The 12,795-nt window shown below is 47.0% G+C and overlaps 1 protein-coding gene across 3 annotated transcripts in view; it reads left to right on the top strand.

The window, feature by feature from the left end:
- The window catches only part of SETD2 (SET domain containing 2, histone lysine methyltransferase), a 132,212-nt gene that overhangs the window by 103,289 nt on the left and 16,128 nt on the right, over positions 1-12,795 (top strand). The window lies entirely within an intron of this gene.

Genomic DNA, 12,795 nt, shown 5'->3' with positions numbered 1-12,795 from the left:
TCATGAATTTCAGTGCTGTGCAGCTTGAGGGAGAAAACCTTGCAGATGGTAGGGGGAAGGCCACAGATGTGTTTTCAAACTAGAAAAATATGCCTGTCCCAGTGGATACAGCATGATTCAGTGGGGAGAGCAGGGGTCTTATCCTGATCTAGTCCTGATTTAGTTGTATAATCGTGGCCAAGTGACTGACCATGGTTTCACTGTCCATGCAGTAGGAGCAATGCTTTGTAAAATCCTTCAAGATGTACAGGGGAAAACCTATGGACTAGCAAATGCTGCACCAAGAGCATAACATTATTGCGTCTCCATTCCTTCATTGCACACAGCCTCTTTACAGCTATACGTTTTCTCCATCTCTTGTTTGATCCCAGGCATCTGGATAAGTAGGGCTTCAACAGGAGACTTCCTCTGGAGCACTGTCCCGCTGTCAGTGCAGCTGTGCAGCTCTCCAAGCCTTCAGCAGAAGTGAACTTGGAAGCCAAAACATTGGTCACTGAGCCTGCTCACTTAGAGCGGTTTTACAAGCCATGTCATCTCATAGGTTGTAGCTCTTCATGCGGAATTAAGCACTCTTATGGTTATGTAGCTTGGATGCTGCTTCTTCAAAAGCTCATGGTTTTAGCTGTCCTGAAGGAGCCGCTATTGCTGTATTGCCTGCTCTGCATGGGTGGCTAAGTATGTTACGGATACATAGCATGATCCCAGGAAGAAAAGAGCCATCTTTGCAAAATAAAGTGTCCCAGCAAGGGAGTGTGGTGTCAGGGCAGCCTTTCTTCATGCCAATGAAAGGCCTCTAGCCAAGGTCACAGGGTGGATCTGAAGCCTTAACCCTTTCTTGCGCTTTGTAATTTAAGCAAGTGGAGAAAAAGGGAGGCCGATGCCAGGATGCCTCTTGGAGGGAATGTTTTATAGGGTTGCTCATGTCCTGAGCAGGGTTTGCTGTGCAAGCAGCAGTGCTTTGATTCAGGAGCATTAGAACTAGATTTTCAAAAGTGCTGAGCTCCCAGGAGTTCTTGTTGAAAATATGACAAATGTGATGGTTAGATGAGAGGTGGTGGAGTCTCCATCCTTGGATGTTTTGAAGACCCAACTGCACAAAGCCTTGGCTGGGATGATGTAGCTGGGGCTGGCCCTGCTTTGAGGTCCCTTCCAGCCCTAACTTTCTATGACTCTCTATGATTTCCTTTTCCATCTCTCTCCCACCACCTGTAGGCGTCCCAGCCACCCCTTTGACTTCTTCCACCCTACCTGCTTCTGACCAGACACTCTACCAGCTCCTGTCACCCCCCACCCTGTGCACAAATAGATGTGTAGTTTACTTGGTTCTTTTTCACCCTGTTTGTTTCCACCCCAGTCTTTAAATCCCAAACCTACAGGTGCTATGGAGAGCACGAAATGAAGTCTGCTAAAGTCTTCTGTTAATATTTACACCACTCTAAGTACAGGATTAGACTAGTATTAGACCCAGTGCTAGATGCTGCATGGCAGGGGTGGTCAAGATGCAGCATGCATGCCACAAGTGGCACCCCCCGCCCCCAGCAGATCAACGAGGGGACAGGCACCCCCTTCTGCTCTTCCCCATGTAGATACAACTTAGAATCATAGAAAACTAATATTGGAAGGCACCTCTGGAGGTCACAACTAGTCCAACCCTCTGCTCAAAGCAGGACTATCCCTGACTGTATCTTCCCAGCCAAGGCTTTGTCGGCCCAGGCCTTAAAAGCCTCCAAGGATGGAAAGTCCGCGTTCTCTCTAGGTAACCCATTCCAGTGTTTCACCACCCTCCCAGTGAGAGAGTTTTTCCTAATACCCAACCTCAACTTCCCTTGTTGCAACCTGAGCCCATTGCTCCTTGTCCTGTCATCTGCCCCCACTGAGACCAGTCCAGCTCCATCCTCTTTGCACCCCCCTGCAGGGAGGTGAAGGCTGCTATTCAATCCCCCTCGGTCTTCTCTTCTCCAGACTAAATAAGCCCAGTTCCTTCTGCCTCTCCTGAAATCATGTCCCAGCCCTGAACCATTTTCATTGCCCTCCACTGGACTCTCCAGTTTGTCCACATCCTTTCTGTAGGAACCTGTGTGGCACAAGGACGTTTTGCTGCTATATCTTATGTTGTTTGTGGAGATGGTTTAACAAGATGAAAGAACTCCCTTTGCCAAAATGAGCCAGATCTGCATGAAGGGAGTTCACTGGGAGAACGATGCTAGGAAAGCTGCACAATGTAGACTGAAGTCCAGGTGCCCCGTTAATGAGGGCATATTAGTTTGTGTAGTGTAAAAGAAAAGCTCCGTTTGCGTGAGAAATGAGTATGAAAAGCATTTGCTCTTTGTTCTGATCCCGGAAACTTGGGCTTCTCTTACCTCTGAGTTTTGTCCTTACTTGTCTATGGTGCGTAGCCTAGCAATCGTAAGGGCAAGTCCTGGAGGCAAAGTGCATCTGGTTTGCAGCAGGAATATAAGAGGAACAAATCCAGATGTGTTGCTTAGTTCCAAGACCGTCGTCATTTTAGTCTGTCTTTAGCCTATAGTGGTTAGATTACACTTCACGTGTCAGCCCTGTACGATCTTATAAACTTTATGTTGTTGATAAACAATAGCCATTAGGAGGACAAAAACCATACAAAGTTTTGGAAGAGATCAGCCATTGAGTCAACAGGATTTTGAAGCATACCAACTTAAAAAGCACATCTGTTTCAATGAGTCTACTGGTATTGGTCCAGTAATACTTTGAATGTAAAATAACCAAAGGAGACTGGAGGGTTATATATACATTTCTGCATGTTTCTGTGATGTGTGTTTGGAGGCACATTGTGCATCGTCTGTCTCACGATCCTTCTCTTCTGTCTACATGTGTCCCTCACACATCAATAGGAAGCAAAGTGGCATGGGGGTGGCAGGGCAGAAGTACAGTATAATTTGTAAAACCACAACCACTGGTGTGCAAATTTGGGGCAGTTGCAGTCCCGGAACCTGCTGCTAAATCACACCTTGAGATTGGCTGCTTGTTCTGATGTCAGACCTTGTGGCAGCAAAAGGCTTCATACTGTTCATCACGCTGACATAGCGATACATCATCAGTGCCGTGCTGAGCTTTGTCACTCTCCCGTATCCCCCTCCGCGAAAGGTTGCATCTCTGAAAGAGGGGCATAAATTTTAGTTCAGGCGCTCATCGTCCAAAGCGATCAGCGGTCATTGGAATAACATTACCAAAGCCAACGTCCATTGAAATAAATGTGGGTCTGATGCTCATGTCTCTGGGAATTTCATTGTAAATCAGATCAGGTTTGTGCTGCGTGTGTAAAAAGGAAACACAGAGGAATTGCACTGTCCTGGGGGTATTTAATCTCCCTCATTTATTCTTGGAGGGGCTTCTTGAGACAGTCAAGAGCTTGGTTTGTCTTAATAGATTTTGTTTAATTGTGGTTATTGGGTATAATTGGAGGAAGCCTCCTGAAGTTGTCCATTTTGATACTATAATTCACTTTGATTGGAAAAAATAAGTAAATGAATCTTGTTATTAATTTCCTGCAAAATAAGCAGCTTTTTAGGCCGTGTCTAAAAAGGTGCTGGCCTGCAAAGCTGAATGCTGTAACTTGTCGGGTGCGTTTCCTGATGCCTGGATAATGGAAGATGTGTGTTTTATGGAGCGCTCCCCTTCCTCTCCCAGAGGTGTTGAGGTTTTCCACGAAGTTGGTGTTTTGTGGCGTACGTGTTCAGTCTCCGTGGAAGGCTCGTATGTGGTGTGACGGGATCCGGTGTCATCGCCGTACTAACAACACTCGGCTTGGCTTCTCCTCGTTGAGCCCAGGCAGATGTTTTCTTGCTCTGTCTGCCGGAACTTGGACAAAGTCAGCTGCCTTTTGGCTCTGTTTGGAGAAGACAGCAGTGATGCTGGCTGCGAGCAGGGGGAAGCTTTTTTTGAGGATCTGGAAGACTCTGATTATTCCATCAGAGAGAAGATTTTGCATAGCTAGCAGTCTTCAGCTCTTACTGGAGACCCCTCGGTTCTGGGCTTCTCAGATAGCAGTGTTGGCCAGACTGGCTGCTATTATCTGCAGCTGGCCAAGAAATGAAGTCCCGTACTCTCTGATGCATAGCCGGCTCTGCAGCCAGACGCTCCTCATACCTAAATTACTGCCACATGCTCGACTTTGGCTAACCTGGCGCCCCGTTTTGCTTTTACAGCCGTTTGTTTCCTATTTGCTAGCAAGCGTTAATGCTTTTTCTTTTGAGCATGGTGCCGCCTTTCTGCGCGACCAGAAGCAGCATTGGAAATGGGACTGTTCAAGCTGAGAGCTGCTAGCTTATTGCTTGGGATAGCGTGCTCATTTGAGGGAGCACTGCGTGCATGCTGCATTTATTCGTTATATCGATGCCCGTCCTTACCTGGGACATGGAGCCTTTTATCCTGGGATCGTACACATGGTGAGCCAGACTGGGGATTGAGATGACCTCTGCCAGCCCTACTTCTCTCTGATTCTCTGTGAACCTTGCTCTCCCACATTTAAGTACCTGTGAAGTGTCCAAATTAACACTTTTCCCAGTTAATTGCCATTCACACTGCATGCCGTGAAGGACTGTTCTGCGCCTGTGTTAATGAGAGTCGGATCAACCTGGGATTAAACCCAATGTCTGCTTTTTAACCACTGTTCGGTTAAGAAGAGAGAGACCAGGTAGTGCAGTAGGACATCCTTTTCCCTGTCTCTGTTCTCAATCAAAGGGCAACACCCTTCGGCGGTCCAGGACAGGGTAGCCCGCAGGCCTTTTTAAAGCCCACCAGGATGGGTAAGCCCTTCCCTCTCCATCTGCATTGGCCGTGCAGTTTACATGCTCTAAAGAGACTTCACTGTCTCCAGTTCCTTACCTTCTTGGACATTGACTATGACATTCAGGGTCTCACTAGCCTAGATGCAAAGCTATTACGGCTGCCCTTCATCTGAGCAACCCGGTCAGCAGCATTGCTGCTGGGTCATTTGGGGAGGTAGATCTTGGGGGTGTTGGGCGTGCATGCAGTGTGCATGGCTCATGGTCTTCTCTGGTGATACCAAGTCAGCAGTAGACCTTTGCAGCCCCCTTCCTTTGACCCACTGCGGGAGGCTTGCCCAGGGGTGAAGCCAGGTCCCGCATGCTGATTGCATATCGGCTTAAGTGCTTGCATCGGAGCCACAAGATTTCATACATACCTAAGGCCTGGGTTGTTGTCGTTGCATCCGTTTTAGTGTAAATCACTGTGGGTTTTGAAATGTGCTGTATCGCTGCCACCTCTCTAACTCCCTCCCTTGTGAGAGGCTGGAGCCAAGGGAGGGTTTCATGCCTAGTTGGCAGAATGAGTTTGCCTTTGGGAAATCGCTGGGTTTAAAATAGGATTCATATTATTTTTTTTAAAGATGTTTGGAGTCTGGATGTGAAAGAAGTAACCCTTTCACAGCCAGCTCCCTATACGCATGTCTCCTCTGACTAAGCTGCTGGAATGCTCCCCAAGAGTTGCAGCAATGTGCTTTTCCTCCTTTCCTTTGGCAGCTTGCTATAAGAAGGGGCAAAGGGCGGTAGGAGGCACATCCACCTTCCCCTCCTCACTGCCCTTGTGCATTTCCCTTCTAGCCTCCCACCAGCCAGTGACTCCCTCTTGGTGCTGTGGGCCCACCTCACACGTCAGACCTTCCTTTTCCTCACCTCCTTCAGCTGCAGCTCTGACTGACCTTCCTCCCCTGTTCCAGGTAGCATCTTCTGTGCCCTTTGAACTCCTCAGCCCCTGCCCTCGCTGCTAACTGCTCTAAGGCATTTTCATTTGATTTGGTCCCCCACTGCTACCAGATCAGGAGCCCTCTTCTACATTACAGCCCTGCTGGCATCTTGTGCACCCTCGAGAGGGGCCACCGCTTTGCAGGCTGTCCAGTGGGAAAATAGTACGGCCAAATCGAGGTAGGTTTACTGAACAGCCCAAAGGACCTCGGAGCAATGGAAATGGCAGATCCTATGTCATGGGCTGAAATACAGTGTTGTGTCTCTAATACAGCTCCAATTTTCTCTAAATAGGACCTACGTTAATAAGGAAGTTTTCGCGCTGAAAGAGGGATTAATTTTAGCTTTCAGAGAGTTTTACCTTCACTTCCCACTGGGAGTTGCTTAAAAAGGTTTTTCCCCTTCCTGATTTGCTGCTTTCATTTGCCAAGCACTGACTCTCCCTCCACCTGGTGAGGTCCAGAAATAGTTGCAATTAACTTGCAATAGCACTTTAGCTTCAGCTGACGTATCGTTTGGGAATGCCAGAGACCTCGACCTGTGTTCTAGCATCATTACCATCATGGCTCTAAATTGCTAGCTTTACAGACACTGCAAAGCCTCTAAGCTGCAAAACATTTGTGTAGCTGTTATTTCCTGCAGCCAAGATACTAAAAAGCATTCAAGCAGTATGCATATGCACACTCCCCCACACCCTGCTTGAATTGAATTTAGCATTTTTATATAGTTAAACAGTATCTTGTTATATGGCATGCTAGCATTCATGTTATATATGTGTACGTGCTAACATGAGTATGCTAACTTACTAATATAGCATGTATAGCTTATATAAGTTATATGCTAATGTGAATGCTAGCATGCTGTATAACAAGATATTGTTTAGCTATATAACAAGATGCTAAAATCCATTTGAGCAACGTGCATGCATGTGTATATGTATATAGTATGTGTGGGTGGGTGGGTGGGTGTGTGTGTATTGCTTGAATGGTTTTTATATCTATATAACATGAATGCTAGCATGCTATAACAAGATATTGTTTAGCTATATAACAAAATGCATAAATCCATTCAAGTAGTGTGTGCACGTGTGTGTGTGTGTGTGTGTGTGTATAGTGCGTGTGGGTGGGGGTACGTGCACATGTGTGCGTGCGTCTATGTATACAAATAGTGTGTGAAATGGTTTCTAGGATCTTGGCTGCAGGATGTCAGGCTCTGGAGTTTTGTGATTCTTAAATAATGTTGTTGATCATCCCGTATAGCCTGTAGTGAAACTGCCAGCTTCTCAGAAGCTTTAAAACTGCAGCACTGCACCTTTGAGTGGAAATCAAGCTGAAGCTTTTTATATATATTTCAGATGCACCCAGGCAAGTTGAGATCCCCAAAGGAGCTTAGGCCCTCAAGAAGCAAGGGCAAAGATCATCTATAATTTAAGATGATATGCAAGAAGAGAGTGAAACCAGCAGTTGAAAGAAAGATGTGTTGTGGTTGATGATGGAGGAAAGCAAAAGCTATGAGAACTAGCACTGACTCTGCTGGTCTGCGCATAGCTAAAATGTTCTGCATTGGTTAATACCATAGCTGGACTGGGGGCTAAAACCGCTGCCTGCATTCATGTAATAGTTTTTCCCCGTCTGCTTAATTGTACACAATCATAGTCATTTTCTTGCCTTCATCTCCATTTCAGAATGAGGTCAAGCACTGAGAAGAGCTGAGGCATGACCCTTCCAAGCGATGGGCCAGCTACAGGTCTCATAAGCACAGCAGCTTCCTTGCTTCTCGTGCAGTAACAGCTCCCGCAGAAGGCACTGGAGCAAGGAATGGCATTCGTAGGGAGGCATCTGAGGCCCCTGGCAGGAGTTACATTTATCTCACACATGCAAGTATCTCATTGACAAATCAGGACCACTCAACTGGCCATATGTTATTGTAGGATTCTTCCGTGCCACAAAAGTTGCTGGTCAGCGACTTAACTTTGTGGCCGATCTGCCATTTTTATCCAGGAATAAACTGCTTTAAGGTCTGGCATGTTATGATTCATCACGCAATACTCACCGACAACACATGACAACATGCATCATCTAACCGGGGACCAAGGCTTTGTTCCAGTGAGCTCTGCATAGGTGTTGGCTCCAAAGCTTACTTGTTATGCTCTGGTGTTTAGGGTGCTCTTCTTTGCACTTTTATAGCCCATTCCTCCTCTTCTGCCTATAGTTTAATTCTGAGTCTGTGATGAGTTAGCAGCACTGGCTCTCACCGGTGGTTTGTATCATCAGCCAGTGTTGTTTAGTACTTTGTTAGCATCCAAGTGTAGAGCCATTGCTAGCGGTGTATAGTTGCCTTACCTGTTTATTGCGCACAGGCCAAGTCCCGGAGGACTGGAAAAGGGCCAACGTGGTCCCCATTTTCAAAAAGGGGAGGAAGGAGGACCCGGGCAACTATAGGCCGGTCAGTCTCACCTCCATCCTTGGCAAAGTCTTTGAAAAAATTATCAAGGCTCACATTTGTGAGAGCCCGGCAGGGCAAATTATGCTGAGGGGAAACCAGCACGGGTTTGTGGCGGGCAGATCGTGCCTGACCAATCTAGTCTCTTTCTATGACCAGGTTACTAAATGCCTGGACACAGGAGGAGGGGTGGATGTCATATACTTAGACTTCAGGAAGGCCTTCGATACGGTATCCCACCCCATACTGGTGAACAAGTTAAGAGGCTGTGACTTGGATGACTACGCAGTCCGGTGGGTGGCGAATTGGCTGGAGGCCCGCACCCAGAGAGTCGTGGTGGATGGGTCGGTCTCGACCTGGAAGGGTGTGGGCAGTGGGGTCCCTCAGGGCTCGGTCCTGGGACCGATACTTTTTAATGTCTTCATCAGTGACTTGGATGAGAGAGTGAAGTGTACTCTGTCCAAGTTTGCAGATGACACAAAGCTATGGGCAGATGTAGACACGCCGGAGGGCAGGGAACAGCTGCAAGCAGATCTGGACAGGTTGGACAAGTGGGCAGAAAACAACAGGATGCAGTTCAACAAGGAGAAATGCAAAGTGCTGCACCTAGGGAGGAAAAATGTCCAGCACACCTACAGCCTAGGAAATGACCTGCTGGGTGGCACGGAGGTGGAAAGGGATCTTGGAGTCCTAGTGGACTCCAAGATGAACATGAGCCGGCAGTGTGACGAAGCCATCAGAAAAGCCAATGGCACTTTATCGTGCATCAGCAGATGCATGACGAATAGGTCCAAGGAGGTGATACTTCCCCTCTATCGGGCGCTGGTCAGATCGCAGTTGGAGTACTGCGTGCAGTTCTGGGCACCGCACTTCAAGAAGGATGCGGATAACCTGGAGAGAGTCCAGAGAAGGGCCACTCGTATGGTTAAGGGCTTGCAGACCAAGCCCTACAAGGAGAGACTAGAGAAACTGGATCTTTTCAGCCTCCGCAAGAGAAGGTTGAGAGGCGACCGTGTGGCTGCCTTTAAGTTCATCACGGGGGCACAGAAGGGAATTGGTGAGTATTTATTCACCAAGGCGCCCCCGGGGGTTACAAGAAACAATGGCCACAAGCTAGCAGAGAGCAGATTTAGATTGGACATTAGGAAGAACTTCTTCACAGTTCGAGTGGCCAAGGTCTGGAACGGGCTCCCAAGGGAGGTGGTGCTCTCCCCTACCCTGGGGGTCTTCAAGAGGAGGTTAGATGAGTATCTAGCTGGGGTCATCTAGACCCAGCACTCTTTCCTGCTTATGCAGGGGGTTGGACTCGATGATCTATTGAGGTCCCTTCCGACCCTAACATCTATGAATCTATGAATTGCACTCTTCCCATATGCCCTATGCCAGTCCCTCTGGTTACTAGCATAATGATGGGTGGGTGAGGGGGGCATGAGCCCCATGTGCTGCTTAAGAGGGGAGGGGAACCTCATCCTCTGCAAAAAAGGTACAGGGAGGAGAGAGGACTGCCCCCTTACACCTCTGCCTCTGGTACCAATGCAGTTAGGTTCGACCTGCTGGCTCCCGTGTGCGATCAGCGCACATTTGGTGTTGTAGGAGAATTTCTGCCATGAGGACGCAGACCCGTAACCAGATTGGAGGGGTGTGACATACTGGTTAGAGGGACCCATTCATATCCGTGGCTTAGATGCAGTCTAAAAGCACAGAGGTAGGGGCATCCACGCTACAGTCACAGTATCATGCAGCTTGGCTTGAGCTAGCTTCCAGCTCATTAGCTTGGGGGCAGCAGGTTATGTAGCTGCAATAGTGCAGGTTGCATGACTATCCAGGAGCCAAGGGAAATTCACTGACCCTGAGCTGCTGTATAGATGATGCCTGCAGACCTTTAAATACAGCCTTCTCATGCAGGCTTTGTAGTGAATTGTAAGTTGCTGTAGCTAGACTGCTCTGGGCACCTGAGTGCACTAGTTTAAAGCTAGCTCAGGTATTTCTGCAATGGCTGCTGTATGTGCAATACCCTTAGACAACCTAATAAATGTAGCCAAGGAGACTTTTGCATCTATTAGCTGATCAGAGTGTGGGGTCACCCAGCTTGAAGGGTTTTATTGTGCGTTATTGTTTCCCGTAGCAGTATGCTCAGGGTCAGCTAAGACTCCAAGAGAGGCAAGTATAATATCTTGATGGGTTTGGTCATCTCTTTGTTGGACTTTACAGTTGCAGGAGACCAGTGCATTGAGCTTTGCCTTCTCATATGGGTCCCTGTTTTGATCTTTAATCTGTGCTTCTGTTTTGATTCGTGTTCCACTCGTGGGCGGGTGTGTTGTCCTCCTGCACTGAACAAGTGTGATATGGGGCTTGCTCTGGCTCCGAGTCGGGTAAGAGCAGCAGTGAAAGCACCAACTGATACCAGCACAGCCCATCTACCCTTGAGGTTTTCCCTGGGAGAGCTCGCCCAGTACAGAACCCCCGTCTCTGTAGACAAGCCTTCGCGTTGCAAAAGCTTACCATTTCCGAATATGGCTGCAGGAGCTAGACCCTTGTTTTGTCCCTTTTCCCCTCGTCTGCCCTTCTCCACTCTGTCTCCTCAGCATCTCCTTGGCTCGCAACTTCTGCTTGTCTTTTAAAATGAGAAAAAAAACCTTCTGCTGGTACTAATCCATTAAAAAAATTAAAAAACCCTGCACTGAAAATGAGACATGGTATCTCAGACAAGAGCAGCCATGCACTGGTCCATTGTAAGGCATCCTTCTGTTGACCAGCTCTTGGCTCTATCATCCCCTTTCAGGCAGGAACCACCTTATTTGAATACAAGGGCTAAATAAATAATTGCCACCATCAGTCTAGTTGCACTAGTGTCCAACTTGGTGTCTATCATGGCAGCCTCTGACTGCCTCTCAAGTCGAGCTGAACCAAGAGAGCCCAGTACTAAGTGGACCAGGTTTCTTTGTCCTCCCCAGAAGGTTGCTCCAGCTGCTCTTCTCCACCCCACCCCCTGGGTAGCTGAGGGTGACGAGGAAGAGTTAGGGTGCAAGTTGGCTTTGCACCAGGGTCTCAGGTCTGGGCTTCTCTTGAAAAGAGTCTGGATCTCAGGCCAGCAGCCAAGAAGGATCTGCCTTCCCCTTGCAGACACACCCCCCTAATCCATGTTGCTGTCTGCTCCCTAGTTCATGTTGGCTGTAGCTTGCACAGTAAGTAATGCGTTGGCTAGAATTGCCACCCGTGCTCTTTGTACATTCATGCATCCATGCCAGCTGCCTGCGTCATATGATGTCGCTTTTTTTGTGAAAGGCCACAGTCCTGGTGAATTGTGTGGCCTTGACCAAGGTATTTTCAGAAGAAAAAATAATCCCCACCACATCTCCTTCCCTCTCCCCACTCCATCCCAGATCCATTAACATCTCAAGATGGAAGCAGAGATGGAAGTATACTAGATGCTTATAAGACATTGCATCCTTTCCTCTCTCTTTTACTGTACTTGCTCTGTGTGTATGCACATGTGCCTTTATTTGTACGTTATCTCCATTGTTCTGCATTGGGGTCAGGAAGGAGTGTTACCCCCAATCAGATCCATACATACTTGAGGTTGCCTTCCTCTGTAGCAGGCACGTGGCCTCTACTTGGGACCTCTTGAATGTAGATTAACAACCTTTCACAGAAGCAGGACGTTGGCGGGTTAGGGTGTTTTGCCTTGCGATACTTTATTAAGAGGTTAGATGATGGATTTGTATAGGATGGGTTTGGTAGGAATAATCCTGCCTTAGGCGGGGTGGCAGACTAGATGACCTCTAGAAGTCCCTTCTCTACAGTTCTGCAATGCCATGCTAGCTGTCAGTTGAGGAAGACCAGCTTTTATATCATGTGGGTGGTTAGGCAGAAGACGGAGCCAAGGAGATGCAGGTTATATTTCTCTGGTAAATTGTTTAACCACGGTGTTTGCTTCCCTATCTGTGTGCACACATGCATGCATGCACGCATGCTCACACCCCAGTGCTTTTATTTATTTATATATAAATTTATTTATGTATACATCTATTTATATAATCATATAAATTATTATAGTACTGACTTCCTCTCTCTCTATCATGGCCATTATATCATCATATAAGTTATTATAATATTGACATGAGAGAGGAAGTCAGTACTATAATAATTTATATTATAGAAATAAAAGCATGCGCGCGTGCACACGAGAAAATAAACACTGAGGCTAAACAACTTACCAAAGGCCAAAGAAATATAATCTATATATTTATATTTATGTATATATATAATATTTTTGTGTGTGTATAAACATATGAAAAGGAAGTCGATAAAAACCTCCCCCAGATGGGGCGGGCTTTAGTAAATTAATGTTGGAGAGGTCCTTATATAGAGGCCATGATAGAAATGGGAATAGTTTTCTCATTGGCTTTTGGATCCATAGGTTCACATCCTATTTTCATTCCCTTCCCTTCCACCCCTCCATGAGAATCAATGGTGCCTTGTACATTGTAATATAAACTTCATTACCAAAGACATACATTTTAATTTCTGGTATCGTTCAGGTCTCCTGTCCCTGCATACAGATCCCTGAAAGCAAATGTATTTGTCTTCAAAGTTTTAATGGATTAAACAC

This window comes from Alligator mississippiensis, chromosome 5 (assembly GCF_030867095.1).
Source record: "Alligator mississippiensis isolate rAllMis1 chromosome 5, rAllMis1, whole genome shotgun sequence".
Lineage (NCBI taxonomy): Eukaryota > Metazoa > Chordata > Crocodylia > Alligatoridae > Alligator > Alligator mississippiensis.
The sequence above is the reverse complement of the archived record's forward strand: the minus strand, read 5'-3'. Positions and strand labels throughout refer to the sequence as shown.